The following is a 24,456-nucleotide window of genomic DNA, read 5'->3' as shown; positions in this document are numbered from 1 at the left end:
AACATTTTTTAAAAATTTATAATTTTCCTTCCACTTCACAATTATGTACCACTTTGTGTTGGTCTAGCACATAAAATCCCAATAAAATACATTTACGGTTGTAACGTGACAAAATGGGGAAAATTTCTAGGGGTACGAATACTTTTCTTCAAGGCTCTGTATTTCAGCTGGTTCACCAGAGACTGGGGTGTACTTAAACATCGCTGTTGTTCAGTGTGAAAGCACAATCTTCATGAAATGTACACACTACAAAAAACACCCTTTTTATAATATCGGAGATACATTGTGCAAAATTCTAATAAAATGTCTGAGGAGAGGAATCCGTGTCAGTACAAATTGCATACTTCCTATTTTACATACAGGAACTTATTTCCCTTTAGACTTCATATGATATAAACTCTGTATTCTGGAAAGCAATGATCTGTGTGTGTGACAGTCCTGACACATCAAGATGGTCCCTCTGCCATATCTGCTCTGTGTCCTTTATCTTTATACAAAAGGTACAGAAAATATATGATCACTGGATAATTGCTTTACATTTTTTTCTTTATTTTACCAATCCTTACCATTTTGTAACAATATTAGAATCACATAATAGTTCTATTGGTTTTAATTGCAGCTAATTATATTTCTTCTTTGTCTCCCAAGCCTCTTATGGAGAGATTGTGATGACACAGACTCCAAAATATATCTCAGTGTCTCCAGGAGAGAAAGTTCAGATAAACTGTAAATCAAGTTCTGATGTTACTCTCTCGGATGGTGACAGTCTAGTATATTGGTTCCAAAAAAAAGCATATCAGGCCCCAAAACGTCTTATATATCGGGCAACCAATCGCCAGTCTGGAGTCCCGGAGAGGTTCAGTGGCAGTAGATCCGGATCTCCGTATGATTATTTTACTCTTACAATCAGTGGAGCTCTGGCAGAAGATGAAGCCGAGTATTACTGTATGCAGAGCAAGAGCGTCCCTCTCACAAAGTGATACAGAGCCATACAAAAACCTCCTTCCTCTTTTATATAATTAGTGTATCTGAATCTACATACTGTAGACAAGACATGATTGTATTATTACCATAGGTATGCACATATTTAAAGTATTTCTGTTAGGAAGATCTGGCCATAGACTCTAAAATGGATACTCAAGTGCAAACCAGTTGATAGATAGATACAGTACCTGACCGCGAGATTGTGTTTCCAGCGCGATACCATCGCGCTGGTTCTTGGCGACAGGGTACTGTGCATGTCGCGCTGGCTCACTCATCGGGAAAGGAAAACTTTGTTTTCCTTCCCCGATGAGTGACAGGCAGTGCTGACAGCTGTCTGGTATGAATCCTGAAGCGGGAACACCGCGCCAAATTTTAAATGAAAAAAACGGCGTGGGTTCCCCCCCCCAGGGGCATACCAGGCCCTTGGGTCTGGTATGGATTGTAAGGGGAACCCCCTACGCTGAAAAATCGGCATGGGGGTCCCCCCAAAATCCATACCAGACCCTTATCCGAGCATGCAGCCCGGCCGGCCAGGAAAGGGGGTGGGGACGAGCGAGCGCCCCCCCCTCCTGAGCCGTACCAGGCCGCATGCCCTCAACATGGGGGGGTGGGTGCCTTGGGGGAGGGGGGCGCCCTGCGGGGCCCCCCCACCCCAAAGCACCTTGTCCCCATGTTGATGAGGACAAGGGCCTCTTCCCGACAACCCTGGCCGTTGGTTGTCGGGGTCTGGGGGCGGGGGGCTTATCGGAATCTGTGAGCCCCCTTTAAAAGGGGCCCCCAGATCCCGGCCCCCCACCCTGTGTGAATGAGTATGGGGTACATGGTACCCCTACCCATTCACCTACATAGTTACATAGTAGGTGAGGTTGAAAAAAATCCAAGTCCATCAAGTCCAACCTATGTGTGTGATTATGTGTCAGTATTACATTACATATCCCTGTATATTGCGGTCATTCAGGTGATTATCTGATAGTTTCTTGAAGCTATCAATGCTCCCCGCTGAGACCACCGCCTGTGGAAGGGAATTCCACATCCTTGCCGCTCTTACAGTAAAGAACCCTCTACGTAGTTTAAGGTTAAACCTCTTTTCTTCTAATTGTAATGAGTGGCCACGAGTCTTATTAAACTCTCTTCTGCGAAAAAGTTTTATCCCTATTGTGGGGTCACCAGTACAGTATTTGTAAATTGAAATCATATCCCCTCTCAAGCGTCTCTTCTCCAGAGAGAATAAGTTCAGTGCTCGCAACCTTTCCTCATAACTAAGATCCTCCAGACCCTTTATTAGCTTTGTTGCCCTTCTTTGTACTCGCTCCATTTCCAGTACGTCCCTCCTGAGGACTGGTGCCCAGAACTGGACAGCATACTCCAGGTGCGGGCGGACCAGAGTCTTGTAGAGCGGGAGAATTATCCTTTTATCTCTGCAGTTGATCCCCCTTTTAATGCATGCCAATATTCTGTTTGCTTTATTAGCAGCAGCTTGGCATTGCATGCCATTGCTGAGCCTATCATCCACTAGGACCCCCAGGTCCTTTTCCATCCTAGATTCCCCCAGAGGTTCTCCCCCCAGTGTATAGATTGCATTCATATTTTTGCCACCCAAATGCATTATTTTACATTTTTCTACATTGAACCTCATTTGCCATGTAGTCGCCCACCCCATTAATTTGTTCAGGTCTTTTTGCAAGATTTCCACATCCTGCGGAGAAGTTATTGCCCTGCTTAGCTTAGTATCGTCTGCAAATACAGAGATTGAACTGTTTATCCCATCCTCCAGGTCGTTTATGAACAAATTAAATAGGATTGGTCCCAGCACAGAACCCTGGGGAACCCCACTACCCACCCCTGACCATTCTGAGTACTCCCCATTTATCACCACCCTCTGAACACGCCCTTGTAGCCAGTTTTCAATCCATGTACTCACCCTATGGTCCATGCCAACGCACCTTATTTTGTACAGTAAACGTTTATGGGGAACTGTGTCAAATGCTTTTGCAAAATCCAGATACACCACGTCTACGGGCCTTCCTTTATCTAGATCGCAACTCACCTCCTCATAGAAGGTTAATAGATTGGTTTGGCAAGAACGATTCTTAATGAATCCATGCTGATTACTGCTAATGATATCATTCTTATTACTAAAATCTTGTATATAGTCCCTTATCATCCCCTCCAAGACTTTACATACTATTGATGTTAGGCTAACTGGTCTGTAATTCCCAGGGATGTTTTTTGGGCTCTTTTTAAATATTGGTGCTACATTGGCTTTTCTCCAATCAGCTGGTTCCATTCCAGTCAATAGACTGTCTGTAAAAATTAGGAACAACGGTCTGGCAATCACCTGACTGAGTTCCCTAAGTACCCTCGGATGCAAGCCATCTGGTCCCGGTGATTTATTAATGTAAAGTTTCTCAAGTCTAATTTTAATTCCGTCCTCTGTTAACCATGTAGGTGCTTCCTGTGTTGTGTCATGAGGATAAACACTGCAGTTTTGGTTACTGAAGCCCCCCGATTCACTCGTGAAGACTGAGAAGAAGAATAAATTCAATACCTTTGCCATCTCCCCATCCTTTGTAACCAGATGTCCTTCCTCATTCTTTATGGGGCCAATATGGTCTGTCCTCCCTTTTTTACTGTTTACATACTTAAAGAATTTCTTGGGATTTTTTTTGCTCTCCTCCGCTATGTGTCTTTCATGTTCTATCTTAGCCAACCTAATTGCACCCTTACATTTCTTATTGCATTCTTTATAAATTCTGAATGCTGTGGATGATCCCTCAACCTTGTATTTTTTGAAGGCCTTCTCCTTTGCTTTTATATGCATTTTTACATTGGAGTTAAGCCATCCAGGATGTTTGTTCGCTCTTTTAAATTTATTACCCAATGGGATACATTGGCTAATGCCCTTATTTAATATGCTCTTAAAGCAAACCCATCTCTCCTCCGTATTCTTTGTTCCTAATATTTTATCCCAATTTATGCCTTTTAGCAAGGTTTGTAGTTTAGGGAAGTTGGCTCTTTTGAAATTCAGTGTCTTTGTGTTCCCTTCATGTCTCCTATTTGTGTGATTTATTCTGAAACTAATTGACCTGTGATCGCTGTTACCTAAATTGCCCTGTATTTCCACATCCGTGATCAGGTCTGTATTGTTGGTAATCAGTAGATCTAGTAATGTTTTATTTCTAGTTGGTGCGTCTACCATCTGACCCATAAAATTGTCCTGCAAGACACTAAGGAACTGGCGAGCCTTAAATGAATGCGCGGTTCCCTCCGCCCAGTCTATGTCTGGATAATTAAAATCCCCCATTATGATAACACTTCCCATCCTTGCTGCTAATCCAATTTGTGATAGGAGATCCTTCTCCACTTCCTCCCTCAGGTTAGGGGGCCTATAGCATACTCCCAGTATTATTTTCCCCTTAGCTTCATCCCTTTGGAGCTCTACCCATAAAGATTCCACCTCCTCCCTAGCCCCCTCAGTGATGTCATCTCTCACATTCACTTGTACATTATTCTTGATACATAGGCATGCCCCTCCCCCTTTTTTACCCTCTCTGTCCTTGCGGTATAGGGTATACCCTTGAATGTTTGCCAGCCAATCATGAGAGCTGTTGAACCAGGTCTCTGAAATTCCCACAAAATCCAAATCCTCCTTGTACAACAGTATCTCTAGTTCACCCATCTTGTCTGCCATGCTCCTGGCATTGGTGAACATGCCACATAGTTTAGACCGGTCGCATATTGTCCTCGTATTGGGTGTTTCAAGATTGCAACTTGGACTTGCTACTATACTCACCTTGTGTTTTTGTGCTTTGGTTAACCTACCACTAATGCCCCCAATACTACCCTCTGGAATATCTTCCGCGCTGGCTATCACTGTCTCTGGACCCTCCCCCCCATCGCCTAGTTTAAAAACCCCTCTAACTTTTTGGCCATCTTCATTCCCAGCAGATCTGCACCCTCCTCATTTAGGTGCAGTCCGTCCCTTCTATAGTACCGGTTACCGACTGAGAAGTCGGCCCAGTCCTCCAGGAACCCAAACCCCTCCTTACTACACCAGCTCTTCAGCCACTTGTTTACTTCCCTAATCTCCCTCTGCCTCTCTGGTGTGGCTCGATGTACCGGTAGTATTCCTGAGAACACTACCTTGGAGGTCCTTTTCCTCAATTTAGCTCCTAAGTCCCTAAAATCGTTCTTTAGGACACTCCATCTGCCTCTGACTTTGTCATTGGTGCCAACGTGCACCATGACAGCCGGGTCTTCCCCAGCCCCTCCCAGTAATCTGTCCACAAGATCCGTGATGTGCCGAACCCGAGCGCCCGGTAGACAACATACTGTTCGGCGCTTCAGGTCTTGGTTACAGATTGCCCTCTCTGTCCTTCTAAGAATTGAGTCCCCTACCACCAGAATCTGTCTTTCCTTTCCCTTTGCTGCCCCCCCACTCTCACTGGAGGAGTTCTTCCCCTGGCAGCTAGGAGAGTCCCTCATCTCCAGCAGTGCTGGTCCCTGACTGGTTACACCAATGTCACTCAATGGAGCGTACTTATTGAGATTGCTCCAGTCCTGGATCAGCCTCCCTGGCACTTCCCCCTCTACCCCTCCTGACTGTCACCCATCTACTCTTTGCTAGTGCCTGCACCTCTTTGTCTCCACCCGCCTCTGTGCTGGCCCCTGCCGGCACCTGCCGTGTACGTTCCTGGCTCACCTTTAGTATGGAGGGACTTCTCAGTGCTGACAGTTGCTTCCCCAGATTCAGAACCTGGGCTTCCAGGGAAACAATGTGCTTACATTTTGCACAGCAGTATTCGCCCTCGATCGGATGAGGGCACCTAGGAAAAAGTGCCAATAAAAAAAAAAAAAACACAGTACACAGGTTTTAAGAATCCATGTGGGGGACACAGCAAACATGTGGAAGAAGGTACTTTGATCAGATAAGACCAAAATTGAAATTTAAAAAAATTCTAAAAGCAAAACGCTATGCGCGGCAGAAAACTAACACTGCACATCACCCTGAACACACCATCCCCACGTGAAACATAATGGTGGCAGCATCATATTGTGGGTACTCTTTTCTTTAGCAGGGACAGGGAAGCTGGTCAGACTTGATAGGAAGTTGGATGGAGCCAAATACAGGGCAATCTTAGAAGAAAACTTGTTAGAGTCTGCAAAAGACTTGAGACTAGGGTGGAGTTTCACCTTCCAGCAGGACAACGACCCTAAACATACAGCCAGAGCTACAATGGAATGGTTTAAATCAAAGAATATTAATGTGTTAGAATGACTCAGTCAGAAACCTGACCTAAATCCAAATGAGAATCTGTGGCAAGACTTGAAAATTGCTGTTCACAGGCGCTCTCCATCCAATCTGACAGAGCTTGAGCTATTTTTCTAAGAAGAATGGGCAAAAATTTCACTCTCTAGATGTGCAAAGCTGGTGGAGACTAGGGATGAGCTTCGAGTTCGAGTCGAACTCATGTTCGACTCAAACATCGGCTGTTCGCAAGTTCGCCGAATAGCGTACAATTTGGGGTGTTCGCGGCAAATTCGAATGCCGCAGAACACCCTTTAAAAGTCTATGGGAGAAATCAAAAGTGCTAATTTTAAAGGCTTATATGCAAGTTATTGTCATAAAAAGTGTTTGGGGATCTGGGTCCTGCCCCAGGGGACATGGATCAATGCAAAAAAAAGTTTTAAAAATGGATGTTTTTTCAGGAGCAGTGATTTTAATAATGCTTAAAGTCAAACAATAAAAGTGTAATATCCCTTTAAATTTTGTAGCTGGGGGGTGTCTATAGTATGCCTGTAAAGGGGTGAATGTTTCCCATGTTTAGAGCAGTCTGACAGCAAAATGACATTTTAACGGAAAAAAGTCATTTAAAACTACTCGCGGCTATTGCATTGCCGGTCCGACAATACACATAAAAGTTCATTGATAAAAACGGCATGGGAATTCCCCACAGGGGAACCCTGAACCAAAATTTTAAAAAAAATGACGTGGGGGTCCCCCTAAATTCCATACCAGGCCCTTCAGGTCTGGTATGGATATTAAGGGGAACCCCGGCCAAAATTTAAAAAAAATAATGACTTGGGGGTCCCCCTAAATTCCATACCAGACCCTTATCCGAGCACACAACCTGGCAGGCCGCAGGAAAAGAGGGGGGGCGAGAGAGCACCCCCCCTCCTGAACCGTACCAGGCCACATGCCCTCCACACTGGGAGGGTGCTTTGGGGTAGCCCTCCAAAACACCTTGTCCCCATGTTGATGAGGACAAGGGCCTCATCCCCACAACTCTGGCCGGTGGTTGTGGGGGTCTGTGGGCGGGAGGCTTATCGGAATCTGGAAGCCCCCTTTAACAAGGGGACCCCCAGATCCGGCCCCCCCTGTGTGAAATGGTAAGGGGGTACAAAAGTACCCCTATCATTTCACTAAAAAACTGTCAAGAATGTTAAAAATGACAATAGACAGTTTTTGACAATTCCTTTATTTAAATGCTTCTTCTATCTTCTATCTTCCTTCATCTTCTTCTTCTTCTGGTTCTTCTGGCTCTTCTGGTTCTTCCTCCGGTGTTCTCGTCCAGCATCTCCTCCGCGGCATCTTCTATCTTCTTCTCCTCGGGCCGCTCTGCACCCATGGCATGGGGGGAGGCTCCTGCTCTTAACTTCATCTTCTTCTCTTCTTCATCTTCTTCTCTTCTTCCTTTTTATTCCCCGGGCCGCTCCGCATCCATGCTGGCATGGAGGGAGGCTCCCGCTGTGTGACGCGTCTCCTCTTCTGACGGTTCTTAAATAACGGAGGGCGGGGCCACTCGGTGACCCCGCCCCCCTCTGACGCACGGACATGACGGGACTTCCCTGTGACATTCCCCGTGATGTCACAGGGAAGTCCCGTCAAGTCACCGTGCATCAGAGGGGGCGAGGTCACCGGGTGCCCCCCCCCACGTTATTTAAGAACCGTCAGAAGAGGAGACGCGTCACACAGCGGGAGCCTCCCTTCATGCCAGCATGGGTGCGGAGCGGCCCAGAGAAGAAGATGAAGAAGATGAAGAAGAGAAGAAGATGAAGAAGAGAAGAAGATGAAGAGAAGAGCGGGAGCCTCCCCCCATGCCATGGGTGTGGAGCGGCCCGAGGAGAAGAAGATAGAAGACGCCGCGGAGGAGATGATGGACGAGAACACCGGAGGAAGAACCAGAAGAGCCAGAAGAACCAGAAGAAGATGAAGGAAGATAGAAGAAAGAAGAAGCATTTAAATAAAGGAATTGTCAAAAACTGTCTCTTGTCATTTTTAACATTCTTGACAGTTTTTTAGTGAAATGGTAGGGGTACAAGTACACAGGGGGGGCCGGGATCTGGGGGTCCCCTTGTTAAAGGGGGCTTCCAGATTCCGATAAGCCCCTGCCCGCAAACCCCCACAACCACCGGCCAGGGTTGTGGGGATGAGGCCCTTGTTCTCATCAACATGGGGACAAGGTGTTTTGGGGGGCTACCCCAAAGCACCCTCCCAATGTTGACGGCATGTGGCCTGGTACGGTTCAGGAGGGGGGGGGCTCTTTCGTCCCCCCCTCTTTTCCAGCGGCCTGCCAGGTTGCGTGCTCGGATAAGGGTCTGGTATGGATTTTTGGGGGGACCCCACGCCGTTTTTTTTTTAATTTTGGCGCGGGGTTCCCCTTAAAATCCATACCAGACCCTTCAGGGGGGAATTTAGGGGGACCCCCACGTCATTTTTTTTCTAACATTTTGTCTGGGGTTCCCCTTAATATCCATACTAGACCTGAAGGGCCTGGTATGGAATTTAGGGGGACCCCCACGTTATTTTTTTTTTTTTTAATTTTGGTTCAGGGTTCCCCTGTGGGGAATTCCCATGCCGTTTTTATCAATGAACTTTTATGTGTATTGTCGGACCGGCAATGCAATAGCCGCGAGTAGTTTTACATGACTTTTTTCTATTTGAAATGTCATTTTGCTGTCAGACTGTTCTAAACACGGGAAACTTGCGCCCCTTTACAGGCATATTATAGACACCCCCCAGCTACGAAATTTAAAGGGATATTACACTTTTATTGTTGACTTTAAGCATTATTAAAATCACTGCTCCTGAAAAAACAGCCGTTTTTAAAACTTTTTTTGCATTGATCCATGTCCCCTGGGGCAGGACCCAGGTCCCCAAACCCTTTTTATAACAATACCATATGCATATAAGCCTTTAAAATTAGCACTTTTGATTATTCATGTTCGTGTCCCATAGACTTTAATGGTGTTCCTGTGTTCGAACAAATTTTTTGCCTGTTCGCATGTTCTGGTGCGAACCGAACAGGGGGGTGTTCGGCTCATCCCTAGTGGAGACATCCCCAAAAAGACATGCAGCTGTAATTGCAGTGAAAGGTGGTTCTACAAAGTATTGGGGGCTGAATACAAATGCACACCACACTTTTCACATATTTATTTGTAAAAAAAAATTGAAAACCATTATTCATTTTCCTTCCACTTTACAATTATGTGCCACTTTGTGTTGGTCTAACAGTGATTCTCAACTAGGGTTCCTCCAAAGGTTGCTAGGGGTTCCTTCAGAATTGGGCAATTTCTGCCTCTCAGGTGACACCATTGATCTTTTTAGCTATCTGTAAGGAGGTAATTCTTCCCAATGACCACAAGTGTAAGGACCATTCTTCCCACTGACCATCACACTATTGTATGATGAGTTGTACATTTCTATTTTTTAGCAGGGGTTCCCTGAGACCAGAGAACTATTTCAAGGGTTTCTCTGTGTTGAAAAGGTTGAGAAAGGCTGGTCTAACACATAAAATCCCAATAAAATACATTTACGTTTTTGGCTGTAACATGACAAAATCTGGAAAATGTCATGGGGTATGAATACTTTTTCAAGGCACTGTAAGTGTGTTTTAGAGTAAGCACAGAACAGTAATAAGCTTTGGGTGCATTTAACACCTTTGGTCAGCTTAGCCAAAATTAATGGAGAACAGGTACACTTTAAAGCATTTGTTAACCCCCAAAAAATATTATCAAAACAGGTAATTGAGCAGGAAAAGACAAAGAATCACAAATCTTTAAAACAATGAAATCAGTGAAAATAAAAATGAATATGAAAATTAAACAAAATTATTTTTTAAAAATAATTAAAAGAAAATGAAATGCCTTGTGTTTAGTGTTTACTACTTAAATTTACTTTCTTTCACTAGAAATCCCAAATACTCTATAATTCTTAGATAAGTTATAGATGATAATTTCCCTCAGGGCTGCAGAAAAAAAATTGCTGTCACAGAACCCCAAAACCAGAAAAATGAAAATAATTGAAATTAAGATATATGTTTTATATTAAAACTGGAACATTTTAACAATAAATTTTGGTGTTAACTAAAAGTGGTATTAGAATTTTTTCTTTTAAGTTCCAAGTAGCAAAGGACCTACCGTAGACATGATTAGAGGTAACCATAAATGATGGCCCTAGAATTATTGTCCTTACTCTGAATTGTGTAGAGATATGTAGCATGTGTAACATAAGCAGATGACGTGTATTTACAAAGATGTGTACATGGGGCAGGGGGAACTCTAGATTTTTTGTGGGGGAGTTCAAGTGCCTGAGGGTAAGGTTTACACTTCAACAAAAAGTAAATCTAAATCCCCCAACTTTGTAACTAATGGCAAACAGTGGCAAAGCATAATTCATAGTAGAGCTGCACGATTCTGGATAAAATTAGATCTCTATTCTCGGTGTAACATAATCTTTCACATTATACAAAAAAATTGGGCTAACTTTAATGTTTAGTTTTTTTTTAATTAATTGAAGTGTATTTTTTCCCAAAAAAATAACTTTTGAAAGACTGCTGCGCAAATACAGTGTGACATAAAATATTGCAACAACCGCCATTTTATTGTCTAGGGTCTCTGCTAAAAAAAAAAAATTATGTTTGGGTTCTAAGTAATTTTATAGAAAAAAATACTGATTTTAATGTGTAAGCAACAAGGTCAGAAAAGTCTTAGTCTTTAAGTGTTTTTTTTTTTTTACCTGCAAGGTAAAGGCATAAAGTACTAGTATGTATGGCATACTAGTACACCATGTGAAACTGAAAATAAGGCCCTCCAGCGATGTGATGTAAACGCTGGATGCAGCATCCACCTTCACCCGGTCTTCCTTCTGGAGCCGTGGATTCCGGCTGTGTGACAGGCCGGAGCTGCGATGACATCATTCCTGCGCATGCGCGGGGGGAGCTGTCATTCGCGGCACACAGATCTGAATGAAAGGCACCAGTGACCATTCCTTCAGAGTGCATGCGCCGATTATGTCATCGGCTGCATGTATTATAAATATCTCCTTAACGGTGTACATTTAGGAGATATTTACAGTACCTATAGGTACAACTTATGCACTTTAAACTGCCCTCATTTGCAGACCAAAGTTCATGCCTTTGATCTAAAAGAACTAAATGATACAATGTTTCTCTTTATCTCTCAGCGCTGAGCAATGTTGTGATAAACTTTGCCGGCTGCCTTTTTTTCTTTTTAGCAGAGAACGCCACTTGTTATATGAATCGTGGAAATGCTGGATTAAGATCGTGATGGGGGTTGATTTGATTAATTGTGCAGCTCTTATTCGTAGCATAGCATGTGATCTTCTATAAGGCTAAATTCTCATCTAGCATTTCATGAACATGCCTTATTAAACACTTTTTTGCAAGTTTTCACACCACGCACACACATGCGCAGTATATGGCTGCCACATCATGCAATGACATCGGATGCCACTGGTGTCAGTGATGGGCATTGTGGCATGACGGGAGTATAAATTTGGAGTGAGGCAGGAGGAATCCTTATGTGTGGACTGACTCCTGAAAGATCGTTGTCGGGCATCATTATAAAGGTATGAGACATATGGAAGTAGATTTACCTTTAACCACTTGCCGACCGGGCCATAGCCGAAAGACGGCTGCAGCGCGGTCGGTTAGTTCTGGGTGGACGTCCGTGGGACGTCCTCCCAGAATACTGCTCTCGCGTGCCCCCTGGGGCGCGCACCCGAGAACTTCCGTGAACGCCGGGTCCGGAGGACCCGGCGCATCACGGTAAACGGCCGCTGATCGCGGCCGTTTACCATGTGATCGCTCCGTCAAATGACGGAGCGATCACATGTCAACAGACCGGCGTCATGTCATGACGCCGGTTCCTCCCGCCCCCCTCTGTACCGATCGGTACAGTGCGAGGGGAGAGGGGGAGGGATCGGATGGCAGCACCGCTGTGGGCTGCATGTGTAGTGCCCACAGCGGTGCTCAGTGACAATTGCAGTCACATCCATCCATCCCTCCATGCTCAGCCATCCCTGCAATATACCTCGCAATACTCTGCATAATACCCCAAAATACTCTGCATAATACCCCAAAATACTCTGCATAATACCCTGCAATACTCTGCATAATACCCCGCAATACTCTGCATAATACCCCGCAATACTCTGCATAATACCCCGAAATACTCTGCATAATACCCCGCAATACTCTGCATTATACCCCGCAATACTCTGCATTATACCCCGCAATACTCTGCATTATACACGGCACTACTCTGCAATATACCCCACAATACTCTGCAATATACCCCACAATACTCTGCAATACGCCCAGCAATACTCTGCAATATACCCAGCAATATACCCTGCACTACTCCGCAATACTCTGCAATACCCCGCAATTTTTAACCAGTTCCCGCCCACAGTCATATGACGTCCTTGACTTTGAGCGGGGATATCTGAATGATGGTTGCAGCTACAGGCATCATTCAGATATCAGCTTTTTCAGCCGGCGATTTCCTACACCATAAGAATGATCATAGTGGCTGTTACACTGCTTGATCGTTCTTACGGGAGGCGAGAGGGGACACCCCCTCCTTCCCGCCACCCTCCGGTGCTTCTACCGACTCACCGCTACGATCGAAGCCAAGATCGTTTTTTTTTTTTATTATTTCAGGCTTCCCAGCCTAGAGGTGAGATGTGGGGTCTTATTGACCCCATATCTCACTGTAAAGAGGACCTGTCATGCCATATTCCTATTACAAGGATGTTTACATTCCTTGTAATAGAAATAAAAGTGATCAAAAATTTTTTTCGGGGGAAAAAAGTGTCAAACTAAAATAAATAAAGTAAAATAAACAATAAAAAAAAAAAAAAAAAGTTTAAAACGCCCATGTCCGTGTGCTCGCATGCAGAAGCGAACACATACGTAAGTCCCGCCCACATATGAAAACGGTGTTCAAACCACACATGTGAGGTATCACTGCGAACGTTGGAGCGAGAGCAATAATTTTGGCCCTAGACCTCCTCTGTAACTCAAAACATGTAACCAGTAAAAAATTTTAAAGCGTCACCTATGGAGATTTTTAAGTAGCGACGTTTGGCACCATTCCACGAGAGTGTGCAATTTTGAAGGGTGACATGTTAGGTATCTATTTACTCGGCGTAACTTCATCTTTCACATTATGCAAAAACATTGGGCTAACTTTACTGTTTTGTTTTCTTTTTAAAGCACAAAACTGTTTTTTTTCCCAAAAAAACGCGTTCGAAAAATTGCTGCGCAAATACCGTGCGAGATAAAAAGTTGCAACAACCGCCATTGTATTCTCTAGGGTCTTTGCTAAAAAAAATATATATAATGGTTTGGGGGTTCTATGTAATTTTCTAGCAAATAAATTATTATTTTTACATGTAGGAGAGAAATATAAAAATTGGCCTGGGTGCTCCAGAACGCCTGGAGGTGCTCCGTGCATGTTGGGCCTCTGTATGTGGCCAGGCTGTGTAAAAGTCTCACACATGTGGTATCACCATACTTGGGAGTAATAGCAGAATGTGTTTTGGGGTATAATTTGTGGTATGCATATGCTGTGTGTGAGAAATAACCTTCTAATATGACAATTTTGTGGAAAAAAAAAAAGAAAAAAAAAAATCTTGATTTTGCAAAGAATTGTGGGAAAAGATGACAATTTCAAAAAAACTCACCATGCATTTTCTAAATACCTTGGAATGTCTTCTTTCCAAATAGGGGTCATTTGGGGGGTATTTGTACTTTTCTGGCATGTTAGGGTCTCAAGAAATTAGATAGGCCGTCAGTACTTCAGTTGTGATCAATTTTCAGATATTGGCACCATAGCATTTGGACTCTCTAACATTCACAAAGACCAAATAATATACACCAAGTTGTACTTATTTTTACCAAAGATATGTAGCAGTATAAATTTTGGCCAAAATTTACGAAGAAAAATTACTAATTTGCTAAATTTTACAGCAGAAACAAAGAAAAATTCATTTTTTTACCAAATTTTCAGTCTTTTTTCTTTTATAGCGCAAAAAATAAAAAACCCAACAGTGATTAAATACCACCAAAAGAAAGCTCTATTTGTGTAAAAAAAAGGACAAAAATTTCATATGGGTACAGTATTGTATGACTGAGTAATTGTCATTCAAAGTGTGAGAGCACCGAAAGCTGAAAATTGGTCTGGTTAGGAAGGGGGTTTAAGTGCCCAGTGGTCAAGTGGTTAATGTATAGCACACTGTGACAGGACTAATCAATTATTATATGTACAGTACATCTTTAATGTAGTGAGTTTGATACCTTTGTGGTCAATGTGGACAACTTGTTCTAAATTACTTAAAGTATAACTAAAGACAAATCATTTTTTTATTTTTTTTTGTTTTGCATAAAGTGGAGAGGGATTAGAACACCTGTCATGTTTTTATTGTTGTTTGTGACCCCATTAGGGAGATTCAATCTCTCTGTTTGCCATGTTCACCGTTATTATCGAAAGTAAAAAATGAAATAAAATCCCAAATTTTGGGTTGGGACCAGAACAGGAATAGAGGGAAATCCTCCAATTGGGACACTAGTTCTGGTGATCCCTCATTTTTGTAGGGATTTCCATTCACTTCCTGTTTTGGCTATGGGACAGGAAGTTAAGGGAGATCTCCCCAATTGGATACAAATGGCATTAAAAAACCTGCCAGGTGATAATAATACTTTAGGCTCTGTTTTCCTCCATGTACGGTTTAATATTGTTGTTATGGACATCTTTTTTGCCCTGCGAGACATATAATCCTGTTGTTTTTATTGTCTTCTCCGTTGCCTAGCCTGCAGTAGCAGTTTTTTCCTTTTTTTTTTCTTTCTTTTTGTACTTTAAATACTTTTAAAAAAATCTATTCAAAACACAAAAAAAATAAAAACTTGACTGGGATTTTAACCCTCCCTTACTCTATCCAAAATAAAAAAAAACAAAAACAAAAAAAACTTTTGCCTTTAGTTCTAATTGAGGTAGAATTGAAGAATTGGGGAAACCTTAGACTAGCACCGATTGCAACTTGGGTGAGAAACTGTGTACTGTATGTACAGTATATAAGGTTGTTATCCTCGGAGGTCCTCTAGTGGTTTATGTTATGATTTACAGGTGATTAACTTTGAAGGCTGATAGTATTATGCAATATGAGCCGAAGAGTAAAGATGTAAGAGCTGGGAATTGTTGTATACGCTGTCACTTTAAACTTACTGCAGTCCAAATACTTTTATTTCACAAAAAAGAAAGATGTATGGGAAGTCAAATAACGTACCAAAAAGTGCAAAAACAGTATAGTAAAGTCCCAAATTATGAGGTCCACGAAGTAGAGCAAAAGTCCACCGTAAAGAAAATTACTCCTTTATTACCAACAACTTTTACAGTGCTCCAGCCACCAGCAACAAACACGACTGCTTACCAGAGGCTAAAACCTCAAATGTATAGGAGGTCTTACAGCACACAAAGAGACATTGACATAGAAAGTAACTCCACAGCCCCCTGGAAGAGGTCCCATAGGATGAAGCGTGTAGGGCAGAGCTTAGCGTTTACATCATCACACCCGCCTGGAGGACCGGTGGGGGCTTGTGCTATGTTTGTATTTTTTCTCTGTTTGTAAATACATGCCAACAACAATCCAACTTAGTTGGGACTTACTTCACTATGCAGATTCTTCTTATTCTTCTCTATTTATGAGACATATTGTGCAGTAGACGTGTGAGAGCCATTCATCCACTGAGGGTCCAAGTAATGTTCCTGGGAAGTGCTGTATACTGTGCTATTATTGCTACTGAGGATTGAGTGTTGAACCCATCCATCCATCTGGGATCAGGGTTTTGTTCCCAAAAGCACTTTAAGACCTTCTATATATTTGGAGGTTTTAGCCTCTGGTTATGCCGCGTACATACGAGCGGTCTTTTCGACCGGACTGGTCCGACGGTCTATCCGACGGACTTTCGGCAGACTTCCGACGGACTTTCCAAAGAAACAGACTTGCCTACACATGATCACAGAAAAGTCCGACACATTTGTACAAGATGACGTACGACCGGACTAAAATAAGGAAGTTGATAGCCAGTAGCCAATAGCTGCCCTAGCGTCGGTTTTCGTCCTTCGGACTAGCATACAGACGAGCGGACTTTTCGATAGGAACTGGGTCCGGTGGAGTTCTGACTTAAAGATTTGAAACATGTTCCAAATCTAAAGTCCGTCAGATTTTCGACCGAAAAAGTCAGCTGCAGGCCCGATGAAGCCCACACACGTCGGACCAGTCCGGTTGAAAAGTCCACTCGTGTGTATACGGCATAAGAAGCTGTGTTTGTTGGTAGTGGCTGGAGCACCGTAAAAGGTGTTGGTAATGAAGAAGCAATGAGCTTCACAGTGGACTTTTGCTTTAGTTCTTGGGACTCATCATTTGGAACTATACTGTTTTTGCACTTTTTAGATACATTTTTTAATTTCTTGTATTTGTTTTTTTTTTAGTGAAATTAAGGTATTTGGATTGCAGTACGTTTAAAGTGATAGTGCAACGCATTCTTTGTGTATTTGTATCAGGATATTTTCTTTGTGTTAAATATCAGCGCTGCTTTTCATTTTTCACTGTTTGTTATTTTGACACTTTATTCACTGGTTTAACACTTATAAATTGTTGTACACGCAAATGACAAAGTTATCTTGGATACACCCAGAAGTGACACCGAAATAGGAATGATATCGTCTGTCATATTAAGCACTTCAGCCCCGGGAAGATTTGGCTGCTCAACGACCAGGCCATTTTTTGCATTACGGCACTGCGTCGCTTTTTTTGAAAATTGCGCGGTCGTGCAATGTTGTACCCAAACAAAATTGTCATCCTTTTTTTCCTAAACAAATAGAGATTTCTTTTGGTGGTATTTGATCACCTCGGACACTTAGACACATTTTTGGGACCATTGACATTTATACAGCGATTAGTGCTATAAAAATGCACTGATTACTGTATAAATGTCACTGGCAGAGAAGGGGTTAACACTAGGGGGCGATCAAGGGGTTAACTGTGTTCCCTCGTGTGTGTTCTGACTGTAGGGGGGATGGGAGTGACTAGAGGAGATGACAGATCGTTGTTCCTAGCAAGTAGAAACACAAGGTCTGTCTCTCCTCTCCTTACAGAACAGGAATTTATGTGTGTACACACACACATGTCCCTGTTCTGGCTTTTGTGCCCACGATCGCGCGTGGCCGGCGATCATCGCGACCACCGGCCACGCGCATTGGCACCCCCACAGTGCAGCAGACTTGCTATCCCCGCTTAAAGGCCCGACGTACAGCTATGACGGCTCACGGGAATGTGCCGACCTGCCGTAGTATAATGACAGCTGCTGATCGTCAAGCGGTTAAAGTATTAGACTGGCAAAGGGCCTCTATCTACTGATGTATCTATCTATGTATGCATACATACCATTATTCTATATACACTCAATGGCCACTTTATTAGGTACACCTGTTCAATTGCTTGGTAACACAAACTGCTAATCAGCCAATCACATGGCAGCAACATTGCATGCATTTAGGCATCTAGACCTGGTGAAGACGACTTGCTAAAGTTTAATCTGAGCATCAAAATGGGGAAGAAGGGATTTAAGTGACTTTGAACATGGCACGGTCGTTGGAGCATCTGGGTATTTCAAAAACTGCTGATCTACTGGGATTTTCACACACAACCATCTCTCGGCTTTACAGAGAATTATCCGAAAAAGAGAAAATACCCAGTGAGCGGCAGTTGTGTGGAGGAAAATGCCTTGTTGATGTCAGAGGTCAGATGATACAAAGGCAACAGTAACTCAAATAACCACTCATTACAACCAAGGTAGTCAGAATACCATTCCTGAATACACAACACATCAAACCTTGAAGCAGATGGGCTACAGCAGCAGAAGACCACACCGAGTGCCATTCCTGTCAGCTAAGAACAGGAAACTGTGACTACTATTCACACAGACTCAACAATATTGGACAATAGAAGAGTGGAAAAACTTTGCCTGGTCTGATGAGTCTCGATTTCAGCTGCGACATTCAGATGGTCGGGTTAGAATTTGGTGTAAACAACATGAAAACATGGATCCATCCTGCCTTGTATCAATGGTTCAGGCTGGTAGTGTTAATTAAAAGTGATGTTATAAATTTTAGGTTTGAGTAACAAATATTTATAGTACCCATGGCCACTAAGCAAAAAGCTACTAGAAGAGCAAAGGGTAACGTTGTAAAAAAACATAGATCCTCATAGGACCTCATAGGTAAAGTTTTTTTAATTTTTTCAAATTAAAAAGTTCTAAAGGTTCTAAATAAACACATGTTCAGTCCTAGAGGAGTCATAAATGTTTTAGGACCTTTTATGACCTGATCCAAAAAAACAGTTCCTAAAAATTATTTCTTATTTTTGATTGCTTTTTCTTGGTAATAATCTGTATATTGCATATCAAATCTATTAGCTGAGTGACTTAAAGTGGAATTAAACTCCACTTTTGAACTTGTATCTAGAGGTAAGCCTATAATAATGCTTAGTTGTAGGTACAGTGAATATCTCCTAAACCTGCACTGTTTAGGAGATATGGACACAACATACAGCCGGTGCATGTGCTCTAAAGGAACGGCATACCCTGCAGGACCTTGAGAGCTCTGTTCGGAGCTGAGGGCTCCCGCGCGGCCCTGGCCACTCATACAGCCAGAGCCCGTGAACCCAGAAGGAAGACCGGGTGAAGATGGCAGCATCAGGGAGCCGTGACAGCGCTGCGCTGGAAAGTTCTGTGTCCAGGTAAGTCTGCCATAAAGTGCTAGTATGTGGTGCATACTAGTACATTATGACTTAAAACAGCAGGGGTGCCCATTGCTTTTTATTTTTCTGATGGTTTACTACCGCTTTAAAGAGGAAAAGTTAAAAAGAAACTGAGCCCACTTGCACAGTCTTTCCACTCAGAAAATATGCCTTTGTTTCTGTGACACAAGCAGAAGTCTAACAGACACACATAAACCTCAGGACAAAAGAATTTTTAAAACGTGAGGCCATTCTATTACGCATGTGTTTCTTCAGATACTCAGCTTCACTGAAAAGGTTGGTGCCAATACAGCAACCACCAACTGCTGAGACCATGAATACTTTGGTTAGCATTATGTAAAGTTCAACATAGCATATAAAGTGCAAGGGTCTAAACTATGGAATGTACATTGTAGGTATAGAGTGTAGGTGTCAGGAGTTTATAAAGTACAAATTAGCTTATGCATTTCAGTGGACAAAACTAAAAAAACATACAACATAGCATATGGTGGAAGCAGACAACATGGTGTATGAAGTGCTGAAGTCAAGACTATGTAACCTACAATATAGTTTATAGAATATAGGAGTTAGGACTATAAAGCGCAGCAGTCAGAATAAGTGCCCTTTACACTAGTGATCATTAGTGGTCAGTGCCCCTTATAACCTTGCATTGGTCTGTGACCCTTTTATTGGTGGTCATTACACCTGTTGTTGGTAGTTAGTGGTTTGCACCCCCTTGCTGCTGATCAGTGGGAGCTTAATTGTTTACTTACCTCAGAAAAGCTGCACAGCTCCAATGTGTCCACTTCCCACCTCTGAGTGGTGATGGCCTGGAACTATATAGGCAGCATAGGGCTAGATATGGCTCTGCTTGGCACTGCCGGCATAGTGCAGACATTTTGTTCTGACAGTCAGAGTGACATTTTCTGCTAGAGGTCTACCTAGACCCGGGGCACTGGGCAGGAGACCAGAGGTATCTACTCCAGGTACCTGGGTCTAGAGCTCCCAACGTTTTACAGCTATACAATAAATTGTGGCTCAAGAAATTACAGTGCCTTGAAAAAGTATTCACACCCCTTGAAATTTTCCACATTTTGTCAAGTTACAACCAAACACGTAAATGTATTTTATTGGGATTTTATGTGATAGACCAACACAAAGTGGCACATAATTGTGAAGGGAAAGGAAAATGATAAATGGTTTTCCAAATTTTTTTACAAATAAATATGTGAAAGGTGTGGCGTGCATTTGTATTCAGCCCCCCAGAGTCAATACTTTGTAGAACCACCTTTTGCTGCAATTACAGCTGCAAGTCTTTTTGGGTATGATTCTACCAGCTTTGCACATCTAGAGAGTCATATTTTTGCCCATTCTTCTTTGCAAAATAGCTCACGCTTGGACGGAGAGCGTCTGTGAACAGCAATTTTCAAGTCTTGCCACAGATTCTCAATTGGATTTAGGTCTGGACTTTGACTGGGCCATTCTAATACATGAATGTGTTTTGATCTAAACCATTCCATTGTAGCTCTGGCTGTATGTTTAGGGTCGTTGTCCTGCTGGAAGGTGAACCTCCAGCCCAGTCTCAAGACTTTTGTAGACCCTAACAGGTTTTCTTCTAAGATTGCCCTGTATTTGGCTCCATCCATCTTCCCATCAACTCTGACCAGCTTCCCTGTCCCTGCTGAAAAAAGCATCCCCACAACATAATGCTGCTACCACCATGTTTCACGGTGGGGATGCTGTGTTCAGGGTGATGTGCAGTGTTGGTTTTCTGCCACGCATAGTGCAGAAAACCAACTTTTGCTTTTAGAACAAAAAGTTACATTTTGCTCTCATCTGACCAGAGCACCTTCTTCCACATGTTTGCTGTGTCCCCCACATGGCTTCTCACAAAATGCGAATGGCACTTTTATTGCTTTCTTTCAACAATGGCTTTCTTCTTGCCACTCTTCCATAAAGTCCAGATTTGTGGAGTGCACGACTAATAGTTGTCCTTAGGACAGATTCTCCCACCTGAGCTGTGGATCTCTGTAGCTTCTCCAGACTTACCATGGGCCTCTTGACTGCTTCTCTGATTAATGCTCTCCTTGCCCGGCCTGCCAGTTTAGGTGGACAGCTATGTCTTGGTAGGTTTGCAGTTGTGCCATACTATTTCCATTTTCAGATGATGGATTGAACAGTGCTCCGTGAGATGTTCAAAGCTTGGGATACTTTTTTTTTAACCTAACCCTGCTTTAAACTTCTCCGTAAATTTATCTCTGACCTGTCTGGTGTGTTCCTTGGCCTTCATGATGCTGTTTGTTCACTAAGGTTCTCTAAAAAACCTCTGAGGGCTTCACAGAACAGCTGTATTTATACTGAGATTAAATTACACACAGGTGGACCCTATTTACTAATTAGATGACTTCTGGTGGCAATTTGTTCCACTAGATTTTAGTTAGGGGTATCAGAGTAAAGGGGGCTGAATATAAATGCACACCATACTTTTCACATATTTATTTGTAAAACATTTTTAAAAAAATTATAATTTTCCTTCCACTTCACAATTATGTGCCACTTTGTGTTGGTCTATCACATAAAATCCCAATAAAATACATTTATGGTTGTAACGTGACAAAGTGTGGACAATTTCAAGGGGTATTGTAATGGAAATTTGTACGTTCTGTATATAATTGTATTCTATTTTGTATGTATTGCACACTGCCCTCACTGTGCACACAGCACTAATAATGTTTTCAGTACATGTTTACATTCTTTTGAGTCCTGATTAGAATTAGCCTGCCTATGTAATGCCCCTTGTTACCATAAACGTACAATTGTAATATTAATGTGATACCTACGTAATCATGTGCATAAAAACCTTCAATTGCGTCATAATAAAGCAGAACAGTTATTTGGAAAGATGCTGAGCGTATCTTTTGTGTCTGTTCCCTACTGCAGTAGTTATTAATTTGGAACCACTAATCAATTTGAGGATAGGAGTTGCCTATCATCAATTTAACCGAGTCAGGATGGCGAGCTTTGCCTTAGGAGGGGAGCTTGAGACGATCCGGGAATTTCTGATAATCAGCCGGCTGAGGTAAGCCTTTTGCTTACATTTGAGTTATCAGACTTCCTTGATCGGTAAGGCATTTTCGGGACAAAGGGTACCTATTTTACTCCCCTTAATCGAACTGTATTGATTGGTGGTTATATGTTATGTTTTCCCTGTCTATTGTCCATTGGAGTGTTATAGATAAGAAAGGGAAGAATAGTGCTGTTCACAGGTATATGTAGTAAATCTGCTAGATAAAGTAGTTTAGAGGCAAGAGGGTATAGGCACACGTAGAGAAGAGAGAAGACTGGCCAGTCATTATGGGCATTGAATTAAGTAAGGGAATGAAGGATCTTCTTTTTCTGCTGATTGAAGTTATCTATGATAGGGGCATGACCGGATGCAGGTGTGAGCGATGAGTGTGTGCTCTCTCCCGGCTCCGACCCCGATGCTGCACCAGCGCTGTGAAGTGGGGGCTTAGGCAGCTGCATGTGTGCCCTGTGAAAGCGCCTGGCTCCTGCTTATGAGCCAAGGCTCCTACAGGCTGCCGACGGTGGTACCGGCTGCCTGAACGGCATCCTGACTTGCGGGGGTGACAAGAGAGGAGAGGAGGAGAGCCTGGGAAGGATCAGCTGTCTGCAGTCAGCTGACTGCCGTGCGGTCTTGCCGTGCTGACGAGCGGAGCTCTGAGGGGAAGCCGAGGGGAAGCCTGGATTCAGTGCCTCCGCTGTGTATAAGCACGGCTGTGTAATGCTGCCTGGTGACAGTTCACAGACACTGCGGGAGGCTGAGTAATTAATGCTGATAGAGCTAATCCAGAGACAGTCATAGGAGAGAGCGGTGGAGATACTGTTGCTGGAGGACGGCTGAGAAAAAGGTGGCAATCCTGAATAGAGGACGGTGGAGCTGGATGGATCAGCTGTAGAGACCTTGGCAAAAGACCGGCAGACATCCTAGAAGCCAATCAGAGACAGGTAAAGAACCTGATCTTTACATAAAAGCAAAGTACAATGACTGTGTGTTAAAATAGGGAATCTGGGGCTCATCCCTTGTTATTATAGAGGTTTGGATTCTTAAAGTGTGAAGGGACTGTTTGTTGGACTGGTCAGGCTGGTGGGCTATAAAGTGCCTAAAGTGTCCTAGCTGGCTATGACTAAGAAGAATCGGGAAGATCAGCAACACCAGCCCCAGGATAATATGCCTATTCAAGCTACCCGTTCAGCCAAAGAGAAGGAGAAGGGGTCCCAAAATGCAGCCGCAGTAGCCGCTGCGGCGAAGCTGGAAAAATTTGCCCATAGCACCACGCAGTCCCCAGCCAAAAGCAATCAGCCGCTTGCAGGGAAAATGTCAGCGGGGGGTTCTGGGGACAGAAAAAGCTTGGGGAAAGGTCCCGATATCCCGGTGGCTAGCACAAGAATAGCGAATAAAAAAAGTCCTGAGAGGGAGCTCCTAGGAGGAACAGGGGATAGTAGCCCCAATACAGCCGCAGCCAGTGAACAAGATCCCACTTTAAAAGAGATACTATGCGCTATAAACGCTTGTAGGAGTTCAATAAGTGGGATGTGGGAAGAGTTGAAAACCCTAAGCGAGGAGTTTGGCAGTATTAAACAAGAAATCCAGCAAACAGTGGAGAGAATTAAATGTGTGGAGGAAAGGGTTAGCCAAGTAGAAGATACCGTATCCCCACTGCGACAGGAGTTTATAAAAATGCAAGCTCAGCTAGAGTCCAACAAGCTCAAAATGGATGAATGGGAGAATAGGTCGCGAAGACAAAACGTAAGAGTGATGGGCCTCCCCGAGAAAGTCGAGGGCTCCCGCCCCGAAGAATTTATGGAAAAATGGCTTAAGGAAGTTTTTGGGGTAGAGGCTTTTTCACATTTTTTTTCTATTGAGCGAGCCCACAGAGTCCCTTCTAGATCAGTATATTCAGGAGATCGCCCAAGACCAATGATAATGAGGTTTTTTAATTACAAAGATAAGTTGAACTTAATGCAAAAATCTAGAGAAAAAGGAGATGTCCTCTTCAATGGTGCAAAAATTTCGATTTATCCAGATTATTCCCCGGAATTACAAAGGAGAAGAGCAGGATTTTTGGACATTAAGCGCACCTTACGGAAACACAACATTCCGTATGCGCTATTATATCCAGCACGATTGCGTATTGAGGCTTTAGGGACTACCCGTTTTTTTTAAACGGTCAAAGGAGCCACGGACTGGTTTGAAGAGAACAAAAGGAACTTATAAATGGTTGTTTTTTTTTTGTTTTTTTTTGCTTTTTTTGCTCCCTCTAACTTGTAGGAAATGGGACTAATGATGTGACTTTTGTGTTTTTTTT

General features: G+C 43.1%; 1 long non-coding RNA gene across 1 annotated transcript; it reads left to right on the top strand.

The window, feature by feature from the left end:
* The first annotated feature begins 334 nt into the window (after nucleotides 1-334).
* On the top strand, nucleotides 335-857 carry LOC141125856 (uncharacterized). The gene is made up of 2 exons (XR_012241398.1): nucleotides 335-500; nucleotides 649-857. It is a non-coding gene; the product is annotated as an uncharacterized lncRNA (long non-coding RNA).
* Nucleotides 858-24,456: the final 23,599 nt, after the last annotated feature.

This window comes from Aquarana catesbeiana, linkage group LG01 (genome assembly GCF_042186555.1).
Source record: "Aquarana catesbeiana isolate 2022-GZ linkage group LG01, ASM4218655v1, whole genome shotgun sequence".
Lineage (NCBI taxonomy): Eukaryota > Metazoa > Chordata > Amphibia > Anura > Ranidae > Aquarana > Aquarana catesbeiana.
This window is presented reverse-complemented; position numbering and strand designations above follow the sequence as displayed.